Here is a 17,472-nt window from a genome sequence, read left to right on the forward strand (position 1 = left end):
GGCATGATCATAGCTCACTGAAGCCTCCAGTCCTGGGCTTAAGCGATCCTCTTGCCTCAGCTTCCCAATGGCTAGTACTATAGGGGTGCCCACGATTCCCGGCTAATTTTTAAATTTTTTGTAGAGATACGGTGTTGCTGTTGTTGCCCAGCATAGTCTTGAACACCTGGCCTCAAGCAGTCCTCCTGTCTTGGCTTCCCAAAGTGCTGGGATTACAGGTGTGAGCCACTGTGTCTGGCCTTGCTTCAGTTTTTAGCTTCTAGTGTTTAGTTCGTGTCCTCCTCAGCCTTTAAAAGCTGTTGCCTAGCATGCCTTCTTGGCGTGGACCAGCTCAGTGTCCTTACTCGGATGCTTGTAGCAATCCCTGCAGCCTCAGCTGATCCTTCAGGGTTGGGCCTATGTTGCCCTTTTTTTTTGAGGCTTTCCTCGATGACCTCAGCTTCTTTGGCTTCCTGTTCCTCTCCATTTCTCCTGCCCTGCACTCTAGCCTTTAATTATGTGCTGTTTTCCATTGCTATAACTGACTACCCGAGACTCAGCAATTTATAAAGAAAATTTATTTCTTACAGTTCTGGAGACTATGAAGTCCGGTGTCTTGAGGCTGCATCTGGGAGGGCCTTCTTGCTGGTAGGAACTCTCTGTAGAGTCGTAAGGTGGCTCAGAGTATCCTGAGCCTGGTACATGCTGCTAGTCCTTGCTGCTTGTACCTTCTGGAGTGCTGGGTTGAGCTGCATTTGGGGTCACTTGAGCCACAGCTGGGGTGGCTGAGGAGTGCTGCACTGGGATGTAAAAAGCAGAGACCCCAGGGGGCCCTGGGCAGCAACCCCATGAAGGGTGCCTGGGTCCTTCTCCTGAAACCATTCCGCCCTTCTAGAGCTCTGGGCCAGGGATGGGAGGGACAGCCTCAAAGATCTCTGAAATGGCAGGGGGCTTTTTCCTGTTCTCTTGATAATTTCATCTATCAATAGTAATCTCCTTAACAAATGATCACCTAGCCACAGCCTTGGTTTCCTCTCCTGAACACACTTTTTCACTCTTTTTTTTTTTTTTTTTTTTTTTAAACATGGAATGCTTCATGAATTTGCATGTTATCCTTGTGCAGGGACCATGCTAATTTTCTCTGTATCAGTCCAGTTTTAGTATACGTGCTGCTGAGGGAAGCGTCTTTTTCACTCTTTATGTGGCCAGGCTGCAGAGTTTTGAAGTCTTCCCATTCTGTTTTCAATTATACATTTTGTCTTTAAGTCATTTCTTTGCTCTCACATATCACTGAATGTGGTCAAAAGTAACCATGCAATATCCTGAATGCTTTGCTGCTTAAATATTTCTTCTGCCAGATATTTTAGTTTATTGCCCTCAAGCCCTGCATTTCACAAAGACCTAGGACATGGACACAATTTAGCCAAGCTTGTTGCTACTTTGTGACAAGGATGGCCTTTACTCTAGTTTCCAATACTTTGTTCCCCATTTCCATCTGAGACCTTGTCAGAATGGCCTTTACTGTTCAAATTTCTACGAACATTTTGGCCACCACCACTCAAGCAAATCTTGAGGGAGATTCAGACTTTCCCCTAGCTCTTGTCTTCTGAACCCTCATCAGAATCTCCCCTAATGCTCCACTTACAGCAATTATAGGCTTTTTCTAGCTTGCTCCCTCAAACTCTTCCAGCCTCTACTCATTGCCCAGTTTCAAAGCCACTTTTACATTTTCAGCTATCTGTTATAGCAATGACCCCATTCTTGGTACCAATTTTTGGTCTTAGTCCGTCTCTTGCTATAACTGAATGCCACCTTCTGGATAATTTATAAAAAAGGGAAAATTATTTCTCACAGTTCTGGAGGCTGTGAAGTCCAGGAGCATGGTGCTGCTTAGCTTCAAATGAGGATCTTCTTCCTGCCTCATAACGTGGTAGAAGGTATCACACAGCGAGAGGGCAAGAGTGTGCATGTCAGCTCAAGTCTCTCCTCCTCTTTTTTCAAGCCCCCAGTACTATCATGGGAGCCCCATCCCTATGACCTCATCTCATCCTTATTTCCTCCCAAAGACCCCACCTCCACTCCACATATGAATTTGGGGATTACACTGCCAACACATGAAAGTCGGGGGACACATTCAAACCATAGTATATGCTAATTTTTTTTTTTTCTTGATACGGAATCTCACTCTTATTGCCTAGGCTGGAGTGCAATGGTGCAATCTCACCTCACTGCAACCTCCACCTCCTAGATTCCAGGGATTCTCCTGCCTTAGCATACCAAGTAGCTAGGATTATAGGCACACACCACCAGACTTGGCTAATTTTTGTGTTTTTAGTAGAGACGGGGTTTCACCATGTTGGCCAAGCTGGTCTCAAACTGCTGACCTCAAGTGATTCGCCCGCCTTAGCCTCCCAAAGTGCTGGGATTACAGGTGTGAGCCATCATGTCGGGCCTAATCTTTACTGTTTATACTTCTCTTGTGTGTAGACAAAATGAAACAGTAGAAAGGACAAGAACTTTGAAGCTAATGTAATCTGAATCCTTGAGTTTGTATCCTCATATTTTAAAAAATTGTGGTTACAAAACAAAACACATGAGATCTAACTCCTAGCAAAATTTTAAGTGTACAGTGTTAACTTATAAGCACAATGTTATACAGCAGATTTCTAGAAGTATTTCGTCCTCTGTGACTGAAACTTTATATTCTTTGAACAAGTCTCCATTTTCCTCTCTCCCTAAGCTCCTGGCATTCACCATTCTGCTCTGCTTCTGTGAGTTTGATTATTAATTAATTAATTATTATTATTATTGTTGAGATAGGGTCTCTCACTCTGTTGCCCAGTCTAGAGTGCAGTGGCTTGATTGTAGCTCACTGTAAGTTCAAACTCCTGTGCTCAAGTGATCCTCTCAAGCAGCTGAGACTACAGGCATGTGCCACTGTACACAGCTAATTTATAGATTTTTTTGTAGAGATGAGGATCTTGCTATGTTGCCCAGCCTGGTCTTGAACTCATGGCCTCAAGTGGTCCTCCCAAGTCAGCCTCCCAAAGTGTTGGGATTACAGGCATGAGCCACAGTGCCTGGCTGAGTTTGACTACTTTATATACCTCGTAAGAGTGGAATTGTGTGCTGTTAGTCCTCCTGTGACTGTTTTATTTCTCTTGCGTAATGTCTTCAAGTTTCATTCATGTTGTAGCATGTATCAGGATTTCCTTTTTTTATGGCCGAATAATCCATTGTGTGTATATATCACATTTTGTTTATCCATTCATCTGTTAGTGAATATTTAGGATGCTTCTACACTTTGGTTATTGTGAATAATGCTGCAATGAACATGGGAGTGCAAATAGCTCTTTGGGATCCTGACTTCAATTCTTTTGGATAAATACCCAGAAATGAGATTGTTGGATCGTATGCCTCACTTTTTAAGTAAAGGTTTGTGTTATTGAACATGTGCATTGTTCCATGTAATGCATGGCATACAGAGTGGGTTCTTTCCTGTCTAGGCACCCTCTTTTGAAACCAAGTGTCCATATAGTTTGAATATTTTCACTGTGGTTTATCATAAGTACTTAGTATTTCTTGCTTAACTAATGTCTTATAATTATTTTTTAGAGACAGTCTTGCTCTGTCAACCAGGCCAGAGTGCAGTGGCACAATCATAGTTCACTATAACCTTGGACTCCTGGGCTCAAGCAGTCCTCCCACGTCAGTCTCCTGAGTAGCTAAGACTGTAGGTGCATGCCACCACACCCAGTTAATTTTAAAAATTTTGTGTAGAGATGAGGTCTGTGTTGCCCAGGCTAGTTTTGAACTCCTAGTCTCAAGTGATCCTCCTGCCTCAGCCTCCCAAGTAGCTAGGTCTACACGTATGTGCCACCATGCCTGTATTTTTAACATAGCGATATGGGGTCTTGCCATCTTGTCCAGGCTGGTCTTGAACTCCTGTTCTCAAGCATTCCTCCTGCTTTGACCTCCCAAAGTGCTGGGATTATAGGTGTGAGCCACTGTACCAGGCCTCTTTACTATTTTTGATCATGTCTTCAATAACACTGAGAATTATTTTGGAGACAAGTCAACATTTCCCCACAAAAACCCTTTTATTCACTGGTCACTCACAGCAGCTGTGTCATTGAGGAAGTGTTGACACTGCTTTTGGTTTTTAAGTGACTGTGTGTTATTCCTTCCCAGGGGTGAAAAAAAAAAATTGCCAGGTTGGAATTTTTTGGATTGTTAACAAGATCAAAAAGCAAAGATATAAAGCCAAGGGGGGAATGTCTTTCTACGGAATGGTGGTAGAAAGCAAAAAATGCTAGAATTTTGTAGAAATTAATAGGTATTACAAAAATAATCTTTGACCAGAAAATGAAGGTTGCTGTTTTTTATGTTATTCTAAAGTGTAGTACAGTTTAACCAGCTAGGGTTTTTGTCTGGATCTTCAAAGGATATTGATAAAAATGCACATACACGTTTATCTTTCTTTTAGAAGATGACTTGATTTCCTAGGACAGAAGTTATTTCATAGCTGTAATTTCAATAACCATGGATGTTAGCTTTGAAGTGGTTGATAAGAAGCTCTCTGATTCTCCTCTATTCAGAGAAGACACAGTTGTAGCCATTTCTCTGATTTTCCTCAGTATTCACCTTAGAACTAGTAAAAGAGGATTCAGTGGCTTCAGCATACTCAAAGCCAACATGGGGGTGTTGAATTCTCCAGGAAAAGAGAGATCCTGTTTTCTCAGTTTGTTGTTGGGGTTTTGTTTTCGACATTTTTTGACAGCTAAGATCAAGATCTTGTGACTTGTGTTCTGGCCAGAGGACCCTCAGCTTTTTGTGATGAGTCATTTCCTAATGAGTCCTGAGGCACTGGGCTTGGAACCCCCATCTCAGAGTTGGGGGCAGCAGATCCAGCCACTGCAGCTGGGAGGGAGTCCAGGTGTCAGGAGGAAAGGGCTGAGGTCTTCAGGGCTGGTGGCTCAGGGTATATGAGTAGCCTGACACAGGCACCCATGTCCCCAGACCTTCTCTGGCCATATGGATGCAGAGTGACCTCCAGTCCCCTGGAAGATTGCCAAGAGCAAGGCAGCTCCTCGGCCCCTGAGGAGTTAGCAGCAGATTATCCAGAGATGGTCTCAGGCTCCTTATCAGAACTGAGCTAGAGGGTGATTTAGGCCTGTGGAATGCAGGAGCAAGAAAGCCAAGTTACTAGATACAAGGTCAGGGCCTGCCTGTTAAGCAGCAAGAGCAACTTAGCCAGAGCTATTTAAATCTCTATCTTAGAAATTCCCGCTGGGTTGAGCCAGCAAGGGGAGTGTGGGGACGAGTTAAGAGGCTTCAGCTGTGGGGAAGGAAGGGCCATGGACACTGAAAACAACAGGCCAGGCCTGGATGTCTTGACAGCCTAGAGCTAAATAGAGAGGTTTTTAGTGTCCTAGTAGGTCATTTCAGCCTGCTTGCAAGTGAATGGGTTTTAGGGTGTAAGGTACATATTTAATGATGAGCTTGAAAACAGAATTACTTATGTGAATCTGGAAGTGGATGTAGTTTTAAATTCAATTTAGACAAAACAAATTCCTCAGTTTTTCCCAAGTGTAAATTATAACCCTATATTACAGAACTGTCAGTTAAATTCATGAAAGTACTCTTTACCAAGCCTGAAGGAAATTGGTGCTTTTGAGTGCTATTATTTATCGAGAAATAAATATATAAATCAGAAAGCTGAGCTTTGGAAAAAAGAAATATGAAGTCACCCAATAATCCATTCTGAGTAGATGAATGATTAAAGATATGTGAGGTGAGGTTGCTTTAGAGCAAGGGAAAACTCACCCTAGCCTCTGTGGTTCACATGGGCATGCATAACAGTACAGAATTTATTCCTTGGCTCTGTATGTCATACAGATTAGATTCCAAAGTCAACTGAAGCTTGCCTTATTGATCACAGAATCCTAACATTTAAACCAATTTTATCATCTTTAAGAAAGTTGGAAACTTAATACCTTTAGAGACTACAGAAACGCTTAGGCTGTTTAAAAACACTCTCATTCAAATACCTTCTTCCCTAAGGTCATATGGCCCTGGGGTATCTGGGCAGATTGAACTGGCAAAGATTCAGAAGGCTTCATTGGTGACTTAGGAGGAGATAGGGGGTGTCATCAATACAAAGGCATAGTCCATCTGCTCAAAGAAGTTTATAATCTGGTGAGGAGCTTTACTCACAGATACCATAAGAAAAGATAGATGAGAATAATGAATGGGAGAGTACTCAGATGGAAGATTCCAGATCAGAATGGCAGTGCTTTTGAGAAAGCCTGTTCTGGTTTCCGTTGGTGTTAGAGACCACACAGAGACAGCACATTGTAGTTGGATACAGTCCCCATTCCTATTTTTGAGGACATTTGGGTCTTGTGGACTGAGGTTAGCCATGTGGACATCTCTCCTGGATACAGTGGCAGAGACACACTGTGAGCAAAGTAACCTTTTCTTGGTGCCCAGGGTCACCTTTCAGAGCCAAGAATTGTGCTGCTTTAAAATGCTTTTTTTGTGTGTCGTTGCATGCATTTGGGGATTGAAAGGCTGTTAAAATATAACAGCCTGTAATCTACTGTTTTGAATTTTACAAATTCTCTCCTGTCAGTCGCAGCTTCTCAGGGCTGTCATTGTGCCCAGATCTAACACTGTCCCTCCATTCTCTTAACTTACAATGGTCTGGGAAACCACATAGTCTCTCCTGTTAGAATTGAATCCGAAAGACAGTGAGAGGGCTCTGAGGGAGAGGCTGTGAAGAGGTGTTGGGGGTTGGTGTGGGGGTTAGGAGGTTCCCTTCTGCATTGTGCATGAACTGAGCCCCAGATTTTGGCAGCTTTGAAGACTTATTTGCATCTTGGTTCCTGGTGTTTTCTGGATAAGTTGAGGTTGCAGCATATGACTTCTGTCTTTGATAGGCCTCCCCCTTTTTTCCTCCTACTCTTGCCTGAATCAATTTTGTTATGGAAAGAATGAAAGTTTTCTCAGGGAAAATGAGAAGAAGCTGAATGGAGGAAGACCCAGGGCTGAGCAAGCCTTGGCCGGTCTGTCAGCCACTGTTTGTACAGCCTAAATATACTGAGCCCTGCGAAAGGTTCAGTGGGATGTCATGGACCCTGTCATCAAGAAGCGTAGTCTGTGGTTGGGGGAGAGAACAAACAGACCTGAAACTCCCGATTAAAAGTAGTGGTTTTGCATTTTGTGTGAGTTCAGAGAAGAGTGATTTAAGTCAGGGGCTTGGTGTTGGGAGGGTAGGATCCAAGTGGGATTCAAGTAAGTGGCCATGGATGAATTTGTGAATCACCAGTTAGGAAGTGGCAGAGGTTAGGGACAGATGTAGCAGCACAACTGAGGAACTCATTTCAAAGGAAGAATCGTAAATGTATGACTGGTTCACAGACTGTTGAGTTGTGTGGTTGATGAAAATGCAGTCTCTTGGGCTCCAGGTGTGATTGCCCATGGGCTGCGGGAGAGGGGAAGTGCCCAGGAGCAGCCCAGGTTGCTCTAGTACAGATGGGATACATTTTGGGAAACATTGGTAAAGGATGGGTAAGGCAAAGCAGATGAATTTCCTTCCCATGAGAGACAGAAATTGGGGAAGCCATCCAGACTGAACAGCCTGGTGGTTGTCCCTCTATTACAGAAGAGCAGGTATCAAGCAGGCATCCCTAAGAATGATGGGACATGGGAGTGACAACAGGATTAGCACCTCAGATGGAGCCGGTGTTCCCGCAGGCTTCGCCCCAGGTTCTTTCTTATCCAGCCTCTGTCACATCTGAAAACATCATGATGCTCATGAAATCAAGGTCACATTCAACCTGCATGTGCGCCAGCTGGTTTTATACCAAGGAAAGCTCTGTTCTTCAGGCACTGTGGCTCTAAGTAGTTATCCTTGAATGCGTTGTGCTTTGTCAAACTTGGTGAGCAAGAAAATATGGATCCTCAGTAAAAAACAAAAACAAAAACCCTATCAGGACTATTAGAAGAACAGGTGAAATCACAGTGGCAAATAGAGTGGGTCAGTAAATTCCTCACATCTGAAAACCATCATATCACTTCTCATATAGTTAACACTTAATGGAAATATTCTTTGCAGATGAGCTTTGAATTGCTGCCTCTTGGCCCTGCCTCTACCTGCCAAAGCAGCCGGACTCAATGGCAGATGCCATGCAGGGCTCACTTAGGGAATGGCCTAATCTGTCCCTCCTCCTGCCTTCTCCCTTGGGCCACACCTTGCACCCACCCCAGTGATCATCACCTGCAAATTGTTATTCACTCCAAGAGAGCTTTCTTCAGCTCTCTTCCCTGGTCCATTTGCTTTTCCCTCTCTCTCCTGTTTTTGAGGCATAAATATTTCCCACCTGACCCCATCAGGAGGACAAAAGAAACAGCTGGGAGTTGGTGAGGTGTAGTGACTCTCAATCCTGGCTACACATTAAAATCAGCTGGTTGGCTTTGAAAAGCGCCAGTGGGCCCTATTCCCAGAGATCCCGTTTCACTTCTTCTAGGCCTCAGAATTTTTAAAGCTACCTAGGAGATTCTCATGGGCCGTGGGATGGAAAACTGCCTCAGGGTGGTTGATAGGTGTAACAGTACTAGCAGGACACCTGTCTCATGGAAATGGAAGCTGAAATATTTGGGATGGAAATTGGTATGTTTAATGACTTTTGCTACTCGAGCCCCAAATGTAGGACAGATCCCCACGAAGTTCTCCTCCTCCCATCTTCCTCTGTTATGTAAGCCTGCTTTCTATTAAGCAGCAGCATTCAAAATGGAAGAAGAGCTTTCTTTTATTTGCTTTAGGATTTCTGTGGTATTGTTTTCACTGTGCTGCGGTTGAGTGTGACTTGAACGTCCTCACGAACTCACCGACGCTGGCTTTGCCTGAGTGGCCTTCGTCACGTTGTTTAGCCTCTCTGGGCCTCACATTGTAGTCAAAGCAGTGTTCAATGCTGCAGAACCCTTTACAGCTGGAGGATTTGGACCGTCACATGGAATCGATGGAGACATGCTTTGGTCCATGAACACATGCAGTAGCCTTTGTCTTGTGGTCTGAGGAGGCCCAATGCTAGGCTTTAGAAGGGTACTTGGGAGAAAAAAATTTTTTTTGATGAATACTTCTATTGGATAAACAACTTTGAAGTGTGTCTGTTCATCCTTGCAAGAAAGTGATGACCACGAGTAAACTGTAGTAATTCTCTATGAAGTTTTTTTTTGAAGGAGTCAGTGGGAAATTAGATCTGAAAAGAAAAAGCTATTGATGGGCATTTGAAATTCTCATTCAGCTAGTCTCTAATCTCCTGTGTTTTAGGTTTCATAAAAATTCCCACAATAAGTATATTTTGTCATCTTTTACATGAGAATATTTCATGGTGTAATGCTTATTTTTTCAAAACTATCATGGGCCCAAATGCTGGGTTGTGCATTGAAAAAGGCCTTTGAACACAGGAATGCCAAAACAGTAAAAGTTCATAATTTTTTTGCTAATCTAAAATTGATTCTGAAGAACAACAGCAACAAAAATCTCAAGGCATAGTTTCTTTTCTGAGTCTGGTAGGTGACCTGGCTGTAGTTATAAGTAACCTCTCAAACACCACTCAGTTTCTCTGGTCTCATTGACCTTCCTTTTTCCTTTCTGTAATTACTAAAGAAGGCCCTTAAAACCCATGTAGGACCAAATACAGAATCTAAACTCTGTGATCTCATCACCACTAAAACAGGCTGGAGGGACAGTCTTCCTCCTCTCAGGAAGCTGCCTTCCTTGAGATCTCTGCGACTCTGTAATTTATAGTGGTGCCTTTGTAGCTTTAAACTCAGAAAGGACTTTTCCCCTGCTGTAAATGGGTTGCTGTAGGTGGGGAAGAGGCCAGAGAGAAAGTGCATGTCTATGTGTACATGACCTGTTAGATTTAATTTTAAGGGTGCACACGCATCTGTGGCTCCTCCGGACAGAGGGTCTGAGAGCGGACATGCTGTGAGAGCGGGCGTGCTGTGGGCTGTGATGGGTATTCTTTTATACTTATCTGTCGGTTGTGGTTAGGACAGATGAGAAACCTGCCTTTTCTGCTGAGGTGTGCTTTATGAAAGGAGACTTGGCTGAAGGACACGCAGCAACTGGGAGACGATTCCCTTCCTAGCTGCCAGGGCCCTCTCCCTTTTATGAGCCTATCCTGGGAAACCTCAGGTATTTGAGCTACGACTGTTCACCAGGTGGTGCTGTCCTGCCGTGAATGCTTAGATACTATGCCAGTGAGGTCAGCAAGCTCATGCAGGAGAAACCTAGGGTGCTTAGGAGCTCTTGCAGCATTTGCAAGCTGTCGCTGAATGTGAGTTGAGGCTTTTTTAAAAAAATTATTATACTTTAAGTTATAGGGTATGTGCACACAATGTGCAGGTTTCTTACATATGTATACGTGTGCCATGTTGATTTGCTGCACCCATTAACTCATCATTTACATTAGGTATCTCTCCTAATGCTATCCCTCCCCCATCCTCCCACCCCATGACAGGCCCTGGTGTGTGATGTTCCCCGCCCTGTGTCCAAGTGTTTTCATTGTTCAATTCCCACCTATGAGTGAGAACATGCAGTGTTTGGTTTTCTGTCCTTGTGATAGTTTGTTCAGAATGATGGTTTCCAGCTTCATCCATGTTCCTACAAAGGACATGAACTCATCCTTTTTTATGGCTGCATAGTATTCCATGGTGTATATGTGCCACATTTTCTTAATCCAGTCTATCATTGATGGACATTTGGGTTGGTTCCAAGTCTTTGCTATTGTGAATAGTTCCACAATAAACATACAGGTGCATGTGTCTTTATAGTAGAATGATTTATAATCCTTTGAGTATATACCCAGTAATGGGATGGCTGGGTCAAATGGTATTTCTAGTTCTAGATCCTTTAGGAATCGCCACACTGTCTTCCACAATGGTTGAACTAGTTTACAGTCCCACCAACAGTGTAAAAGTGTTCCTGTTTCTCCACATCCTCTCCAGCACCTGTTGTTTCCTGACTTTTTAATGATTGCCATTCTAACTGGTGTGAGATGGTATCTCATTGTGGTTTTGATTTGCATTTCTCTGATGACCAGTGATGATGAGCATTTTTTCATGTGTCTGTTGGCTGCATAAATGTCTTCTTTTGAGAAGTGTCTGTTCATTTCCTTTGCCTACTTTTTGATGGGGTTGTTTGATTTTTTCTTGAAAATTTGTTTATGTTCTTTGTAGATTCTGGGTATTAGATCTTTGTCAGATGGGTAGATTGCAAAAATTTTCTCCCATTCTGTAGGTTGCCAGTTCACTCTGATGGTAGTTTCTTTTGCTGTGCAGAAGCTCTTTAGCTTAATTAGATCCCATTTGTCAATTTTGGCTTTTTTTGCCATTGCTTTTGGTGTTTTAGACATGAAGTCCTTGCCCATGCCTATGTCCTGAATGGTATTGCCTAGGTTTTCTTCTAGGGCTTTTATGGTTTTAGGTCTAACATTTAAGTCTTTAATCCATCTTGAATTAATTTGTGTATAAGGTGTAAGGAAGGGATCCAGTTTCAGCTTTCTACATATAGCTAGCCAGTTTTCCCAGCACCATTTATTAAATAAGGAATCCTTTCCCTGTTCCTTGTTTTTGTCAGGTTTGTCAAAGATCAGATGGTTGTAGATGTGTGATGTTATTTCTGAGGCCTCTGTTCTGTTCCATTGGTCTATCTCTCTGTTTTGGTACCAGTACCATGCTGTTTTGGTTACTGTAGCCTCATAGTATTGTTTGAAGTCAGGTAGCATGATTCCTCCAGCTTTGTTCTTTTTGCTTAGGATTGCCTTGGCAGTGGGGGCTCTTTTTTAGTTCCATATGAACTTTAAGGGAGTTTTTTCCAATTCTGTGAAGAAAGTCATTGGTAGCTTGATGGAGATGGCATTGAATCTATAAATTACCTCGGGCAGTATGGCCATTTTCACGATACTGATCCTTCCTATCCATGAGCATGGAATGTTCTTCCATTTGTTTGTGTCCTGTTTTATTTCGTTGAACAGTGGTTTGTAGTTCTCCTTGAAGAAGTCCTTCACAACCCTTGTAAGTTGTATTCCTAGGTATTTTATTCTCTTTGTAGCAATTGTGAATGGGAGTTCACTCATGATTTGGCTGTGTCTGTTATTGGCGTATAGGAATGCTTGTGATTTTTGCATATTGATTTTGTATCCTGAGACTTTGCTGAAGTTGCCTATCAGCTTAAAGAGATTTTGGGCTGAGATGATGGGGTTTTCTAAATATACAATCATGTCATCTGCAAACAGGGACAATTTGACTTCCTCTTTTCCTAATCAAATACCCTTTATTTCTTTCTCTTGTCTGATTGCCCTGGCCAGAACTTCCAACACTGTGTTGAATAGGAGTGGTGAGAGAGGGCATCCCTGTCTTGTGCCAGTTTTCAAAGGGAATGCTTCCAGTTTTTGCCCATTCAGTATGATATTGGCTGTGAGTTTGTCATAAATAGCTCTTATTGTTTTGAGATACATCCCATCAATACCTAATTTATTGAGAGTTTTTAGCATGAAGGGCTGTTGAATTTTGTTGAAGGCCTTTTCTGCATCTATTGAGATAATCATGTGGTTTTTGTCTTTGGTTCTGTTTATATGCTGGATTACATTTATTGATTTGCGTATGTTGAACCAGTCTTGCATCCCAGGGATGAAGCCCACTTGATCTTGGTGGATAAGCTTTTTGATGTGCTGCTGGATTCGGTTTGCCAGTATTTCATTGAGGATTTTTGCATCAATGTTCATCAGGGATATTGGTCTAAAATTCTCTTTTTGTTGTGTCTCTGCCAGGCTGTGGTATTAGGATGATGCTGGCCCCATAAAATGAGTTAGGGAGGATTCCCTCTTTTTCTATTGATTGGAATAGTTTCAGAAGGAATGGTACCAGCTCCTCTTTGTACCTCTGGTAGAATTTGGCTGTGAATCTGTCTGGTCCTGGACTTTTTTTGATTGGTAGGCTATTAATTATTGCCTCAATTTCAGAGCCTGTTATTGGTCTATTCAGGGACTCAACTTCTTCCTGGTTTAGTCTTGGGAGATTGTATGTGTCTAGGAACTTACCCATTTCTTCTAGATTTTGTAGTTTATTTGCATAGAGGTGTTTATAGTATTCTCTGATGGTAGTTTGTATTTCTGTGGGATCATTGGTGATATCCCCTTTATCATTTTTTATTGCATCTATTTGATTCTTCTCTTCTTTATTAGTCTTGCTAGTGGTCTATCAATTTCGTTGATCTTTTCAAAAAACAGCTCCTGGATTCATTATTTTTTTTGAAGGGTTTTTTGTGTCTCTATCTCCTTCAGTTCTGCTCTGATTTTAGTTATTTCTTGCCTTCTGCTAGCTTTCGAATGTGTTTGCTCTTGCTACTCTAGCTCTTTTAATTGTGATGTTAGGGTGTTGATTTTAGATCTTTCCTGCTTTCTCTTGTGGGCAGTTAGTGCTATAAATTTCCCTCTACACACTGCTCTAAATGTGTCCCAGAGATTCTGGTACGTTGTGTCTTTGTTCTCATTGGTTTCAAAAAACGTCTTTATTTCTGCCTTCATTTCGTTATTTACCCGGTACTCATTCAGGAGCAGGTTGTTCAGTTTCCATGTAGTTGTGCAGTTTTGAGTGAGTTTCTTAGTCCTGAGTTCTAATTTGATTGCACTGTGGTCTGAGAGACGGTTTGTTGTGATTTCTGTTCTTTTACATTTGCTGAGGAGCGCTTTATTTCCAGCTATGTGGTCAATTTTGGAATAAGTGTGATGTGGTGCTGAGAAGAATGTATATTCTGTTGATTTGGGGTGGAGAGTTCTGTAGATGTCTATTAGGTCCGCTTGGTGCAGAGCTGAGTTCAAGTCCTGGATATCCTTGTTAACCTTCTGTCTCATTGTTCTGTCTAATATTGACAGTGGGGTGTTAAAGTCTCCCATTATTATTGTGTGGGAGTCTAAGTCTCTTTGTAGATCTCTAAGGACTTGCTTTATGAATCTTGGTGCTCCTGTATTGGGTGCATATATATTTAGGATAGTTAGCTCTTCTTGTTGTATTGATCCCTTTACCATTATGTAATGGCCTTCTTTGTCTCTTTTGATCTCTGTTGGTTTAAAGTCTGTTTTATCAGAGACTAGGATTGCAACCCCTGCTTTTTTTTGCTTTCCATTTGCTTGGTAGATCTTCCTCCCTCCCTTTATTTTGAGCCTGGGGATTGGTCTTCTCAAGGAGTATCTTTGTGGTGTTCTCTGTATTTCCTGAATTTGAATGTTGGCATGCCTTGCTAGGTTGGGGAAGTTCTCCTGGATAATATCCTGAAGAGTGTTTTTCAGCTTGGTTACATTCTCCCCATTACTTTCAGGTATACCAATCAAACGTAGATTTGGTCTTTTCACATAGTCCCATATTTCTTGGAGGCTTCGTTCGTTTCTTTTTACTCTTCTTTCTCTAAACTCTTCTCGCTTCATGTTATTCATTTGATCTTTGATCACTGATACCTTTTCTTCCACTTGATCAAATCGGCTACTGAAGCTTCTGCATGCGTCATGTAGTTCTCGTGCCATGATTTTCAGGTCCATCAGGTCATTTAAGGTCTTCTCTGTACTGGTTATTTTAGTTAGCCATTCGTCTAATCTTTTTGCAAGGTTTTTAGCTTCCTTGCATTGGGTTTGAACATCCTCCTTTAGCTTGGAGAAGTTTGTTATTACCGACTTTCTGAAGCCTACTTCTGTCAACTCGTCAAAGTCATTCTCCGTCCAGCTTTTTTCCATTTCTGGCAAGGAGCTGCGTTCCTCTGGAGGAGAAGAGGCGTTCTGGTTTTTAGAATTTTCAGCTTTTCTGCTCTGGTTTCTCATCATCTTTGTGGTTTATCTGCCTTCGGTCTTTGATGATGGTGACCTACAGATGGGGTTTTGGTGTGGATGTCCTTTTTGTTGATGTTGATGCTATTCCTTTCTGTTTTTTAGTTTTCCTTCTAAGAGTTAGGTCCCTTAGCTGCAGGTCTGTTGGAGTTTGCTGGAGGTTCGCTACAGACCCTGTTTGCCTGGGTATCACCAGCAGAGGCTGCAGAACAGTAAATATTGCAGAACAGCAAATATTGCTGCCTGATCCTTCTTCTGGAAGCTTCATCTCAGAGGAGCACCCGGCTGTATGAGGTGTCAGTTGGCCCTAACTGGGAGGTGTCTGCCAGTTAGGCTACATGGGGGTCAGGGACCCACTTGAGGAGGCAATCTGTCCATTCTCAGAACTCAAACACTGTACTGGGAGAACCACTGCTCTCTTCAGAGCTGTCAGACAGGGACGTTTAAGTCTGCAGAAGTTTCTGCTGCCTTTTATTCAGCTGTGCCCTGCCCCCAGAGGAGGAGTCTACAGAGGCAGGCAGGCCTCCTTGAGCTGCGGTGGGCTCCACCCAGTTCGAGCTTCCCGGCTGCTTTGTTTACCTACTCAAGCCTCAGCAATGGTGGACGCCCGTCCCCCAGCTAGGCTGCCACCTTGCAGCTCGATCTCAGACTGCTGTGCTAGCAGTGAGCAAGGCTCTATGGGAGTGGGACCCGCTGAACCAGGCGCAGGATATAATCTCTGGTGTGCCGTTTGCTAAGACAGTTGGAAAAGCGCAGTATCAGGGTGGTAGTGTCCCGATTTTCCAGGTAAAGTCTGTCATGGCTTCCCTTGGCTAGGAAAGGGAATTCCCCGATCCCTTGTACTTTCTGGGTGAGGTGATGCCCCGCCCTGCTTTGGCTCGCCCTCTGTGGGCTGCATCCACTGTCCACCCAGTCCCAATGAGATGAACCAGGCACCTCAGTTGGAAATGCAGAAATCACCTGTCTTCCACATCAGTCACACTGGGGGCTGCAGACTGGAGCTGTTCCTATTCGGCCATCTTGGAACCCTACCCCATGTTCGAGTTGAGACTTTTTTTGAGGAAACATTAGGCATTTGACATGGGGGTGACCACCTGGTTCATGTAGGGTTCTCCTCTGCGCTTGGCTCAAATGAGATCTCAGCTGACCCTGAAGTCAGGGAAAGGCTGAACCCATCCCCTGTATTACTTTCTGGTTTCCTTCCAGAGAAAAGCTCCTATTCTCCGTTCTCATCTTTGAAGTCCTGGTGGGGAAGGCAGCAGGTCTTCTGGAGCTCCTCATTAAACAGACTTAGGAGGAGGAGAGGCCTCCACCCAGCCTCGGCATGCACAAACCTATTAGCACCCTGGTGCCCTGCCAAGGTGGTTTTTTTTCCCAAACGTGACTGCACATGATCCCGTTCTTTCTGGCAGTGAAGCCTGGCAGGATTGACTTGGGCAGGAGCCTAGTTGGTGGTGTGTTTGAACATGAAGAGCACCCTTGAAACGAACGTTCTCCAGGACATGTGTAGCAGTGAAAAGGACATTTCCCAGGGAGATAGGCTCTGGGTCAGTCACAGGAGCTCGTTGTTGGAATCTTTCAATGAGCAAGCGTGCATGGAGCATCTGCTTCTGCTTGTGATGAGAGTGAGAGTGGGAGGGTGGTGGGTGATGCCAGGGAAGACCAGCCCTGGAGAGACTGGTAGGAGGGGAGCTCAGGCAGAACAAAGCCAGTGCAGCAACTCAGAGGCCAACCGGGTGTTCTGAGCACACAGAAAGGGCTGGCAAGATTCCGTGGGGGGTGGCGTGGGCATGCAGGTGATATTTGAGCTGTACCTGGAGAATGAGTAATTTCCAGAGAGAGAGGGGGTTTCAGGTTGAGGGAAGAGAAAGAGCAAAGGTGTGAAGTTGAGTGGTGTGTTTGGGAATGGTGAATTTTGTAGAAACCTGGGACTCCTGAGGGGTGAGGCAGGAGATAGGGGAAGGAGGTGCTTAGGAGGACTTCAGCATGTTAAGTGTTTGAGAGAGGTTCTTGGCATGTTATCTTAAACCTTTAAAACATTTCATTGTGGACTGGGCTGTAAACCTATTAGCATCACATAAAGAGAAAACCTGAGATAGTGGTGGTAAACCGGATGCATCTAGTACCTTGCTTAAGAGCAGGTGCTTCTTGGTTGATGTCCTGACTCAGCTTGGATAGTGAGCATCTGAGGAAGGAATGGATTCTCTTGGTTTTGCCAACCCCCTGGTCACTCTGCTTTTACTGGGCTTGACAGTATGTCCATGTGATGTCTTTTTCTCCATTACTGCTGCTTTGGGATTTTCAGGGAGGTCAGAGCTGGTGTTTATAAACTCTGTGCCTCTCGTCTCATAGGGAAGAGTGCTGACAGGTTTTCTTTTTTCCACTTCTCTTGCCAGCTTTCTATGGTCAACTTGTTGGGAGGAACTTATGGGCACTGCTGAGTGAGGGAGACAGCCACTCTCTGTTGCAAGCAAGTGGCGTGTGGGGTGAGGAGAGTTGAGACCAGGGACGTGCTCATAGGGAATCCATGCTTTGACAGGCCAGGTATTCAAGATACGCTATTCTTGGAAAATTTTGAGGGCTTTGAAAGTAAATCAGATTTCTT

The 17,472-nt window shown here is 43.6% G+C and overlaps 1 protein-coding gene and 1 non-coding gene across 15 annotated transcripts in view; one reads left to right on the top strand and one right to left on the bottom strand.

Moving 5' to 3' along the window:
• TANC1 (tetratricopeptide repeat, ankyrin repeat and coiled-coil containing 1) overlaps positions 1-17,472 on the top strand; it is a 262,694-nt gene that overhangs the window by 56,710 nt on the left and 188,512 nt on the right. The gene's annotated exons all lie outside the window — the stretch shown is intronic.
• Positions 1,058-1,164, bottom strand: LOC112132424 (U6 spliceosomal RNA). The gene has a single exon (XR_002914197.1). It is a non-coding gene; the product is annotated as a U6 spliceosomal RNA (small nuclear RNA).

Source organism: Pongo abelii, chromosome 11, assembly GCF_028885655.2.
Source record: "Pongo abelii isolate AG06213 chromosome 11, NHGRI_mPonAbe1-v2.0_pri, whole genome shotgun sequence".
Taxonomy (NCBI): Eukaryota; Metazoa; Chordata; class Mammalia; order Primates; family Hominidae; genus Pongo; species Pongo abelii.